This window comes from Sus scrofa, chromosome 7 (genome assembly GCF_054392235.1).
Source record: "Sus scrofa isolate SSC_HxYL_T2T_F1_AM1 chromosome 7, Sscrofa_HxYL_maternal_Yorkshire_Landrace_v2.0, whole genome shotgun sequence".
NCBI classification, from domain to species: domain Eukaryota; kingdom Metazoa; phylum Chordata; class Mammalia; order Artiodactyla; family Suidae; genus Sus; species Sus scrofa.
In genome coordinates this window covers 91,443,300-91,445,910 of record NC_139389.1, presented here as the reverse complement: position 1 = coordinate 91,445,910, position 2,611 = coordinate 91,443,300, and positions in this window count along the sequence as shown.

Below are 2,611 nucleotides of genomic sequence, written 5' to 3'. Positions count from 1 at the left end.
TCCCGGCGCGCCGGCTTCCGCGCGAGCTTTGGACTCAAACACCAGCGCAGAAGTCTTGGCCAATCAACTTGCGAGGCTGAAATGCAGCGCTCTCCGCGCGCTCGGGATTGGAGGGCCGTGTGATTAGTGTCGCTTTAAGGGGGCCGCGCACAAAGCGACCGTGCTCAAGTGTGTGTGTTCGAGGCCTTAGGACCACACCAGAGTAAAAGACGATTAATACTTAAGAGACTTTGGTAGAAACAAGTCCGGAAAGGAGCGTTTAAAAAACTTCTAGAGATTCCCCGAGACGTAAAAGATGAAAATGCTCCCGTTTGTGTGTTTAAAGGAGATAATGTCTCTGCACAGAAAAATAGCTGGAAAAAATACGTAAACTATTTATAAAGGGTTTCGTCTGGTACAAAGGAAAAGAGTTGGAGGACATTTATCTGCATTTATTTATCTTAGACCATTCGTCCAGTTTTGAATACTTTTCCGTAATGAAAACAACATAACGGGGGGAAGCCTGCCATTGTTGATCATGGGGATTAAGACAAGATTTCAGAGATCATCTTCTTCAATCCGTTCGTTTCTTGATGATAGACAAGGTGCCTTGCCCAGAGTTTCTGTTGGGCCTTGGACATTGCCATGCCTAGAGCTAGCCTCCCAGGGAAGAGTAACAAAAATTGGAAAAAGAACAAAGGAATCAAGTACTCTGAACCCCTGATAGGGACTGGGAATGCAGCTCATACTCTATTCTGAGCATCAGCAGCTGCTGCTTAGGGGTAGTTTACCTAAGTCTTCTGAAGATAGCTATTTCTTCACATTGAATCTTTGGAAGAAGCAGACATGCTTTAAAAAGAGTATGTGCTACAACCCTCCCCACCAACACCAACCATCAAAACTACGCTAAATTATGAAGTTAAATTTCACTTTTCTAAAATAATACAAAATTTGTAAATACACTGAAATAAAAATAGCCTCATCCCAAATTTATCTCACTTTATTTCACACATTTTTTGGTAACCCAGCTTTGCTGGTGTCTTGGGCACATATTTGGTTCTGTAATCAGTGATGGACAGTATCTCAGGTGGAAACTGGGAAGTTTACTTTTTATGTGGGGCAAAGGGCAGGAAAGTACCAGCAACACACAGCAGTTGAGCTCTCTGAATCCCCATTTCTGCCTTTCTCTTTCTTTCCCTACCTTACTGTCACTCTCATACCAAAGAATCCAGTGATTTGACCCTATAATTGCCAGGCTTAAACTTCTCCACAGGCATTGGATGGAGGAGAGAAATCTAAGTAATGTTTTCAAGTGTTGTGAAATTCTGTCATCTCTGGTGTTTTCCAGGTAGACCACGGGAATTGCATAGATATTCAAGTCCAAATTATATAAGAGTTATCCCATAATGTAGCCCTAGGACTCATGCCTAATGAAAGAAATGATAATTATAGTGAAATGTTTTAGAAAAATTTTGTGCTAAATTTGCTCTGTTTGCCCAGCCGGATCCACCTTCTGCCCTCTGCTCTGCTTTGTGCCCTGGAAGACTGGCCCTTGAAGGATTGAAAAAAACTTGGTTCCTTTGCCTTCTGCGTGCTTCTAGGTTGAGTTCAGCCAATAGGAAGTATCTGTAGGACATCCCTTTCAATTTCCCTTACCAATCCCCTTACTTCCAAGAAAGTTTAATAAAGGGATAATTTACAGTCACCACTTCAAGTCTTCCATCTATTTCCTCAAGATCCTGACCCATGTAGATTTCAATCAGACCTACTTATCTTAGTTATGGAAAATATTATTAAAGTGAGAAGTGATCAGTTCATTTATTCAGGATCTTTGCTTTCTCCATCTTCCTTTTTTGCTACCTGGTGAACAAATTATGGCCACAAGGGGGTGAACAAGGACAGGGATAGATACAATACTCAACTCCCCCCAACCAACAGACACAAGGAATTTTTATAAATATTGGATTATACCAACAGAGGTTGATTGTGGGTTTTACAAGTGTAGTTCTTTTCTTTCTTTTTTAAAAAAGTGTTCTGTTTCTGAGTTTTTAAATATTTTTATAATTATAAATTTTATGAATAAATTATTAAAACATAAAACTATTTTTAAAAATAAATGGAGAAGCTAACATTGCTAAATATATATAAAATAGAATTTACTTTGAACTCTTAAAATTTGAATCAGCCAAAACATAGTTGCCATCCTTATCTAGAGTTTTTATGATCACTTAAAGTGTCATCTTTGGTGATAATTTTAATTTTTTTCCCCTCTGTCACAATATTCTCCTTGTTAGCATGTCTCAGTATCACAATGATTTTCAAACTATTTTTCATATTTTGGCTATCACAGTGTGAATGCAAAGTAATGAGGATCATACCCTTAGCTACTTCACTTGTATTTAAGTCAATGGATTTATTTTTTAAAAAAAATAGAGTAATACTAGCTAAATGATTGGAAAACTTTAGCTGTGCTAATCCCCAACTACTGTGGTATTTAACTGATTTTTGCCCTTTGAGTTTTAAACCTCATTTGCTTCAAGTAGTTTAGCTAATCTTTTTCACTCAAGTAAACTGGAGCCAATTTCCTTAATATTTAAAAATGTCTATCACCCACTAGCACCCGAGGTTTGTT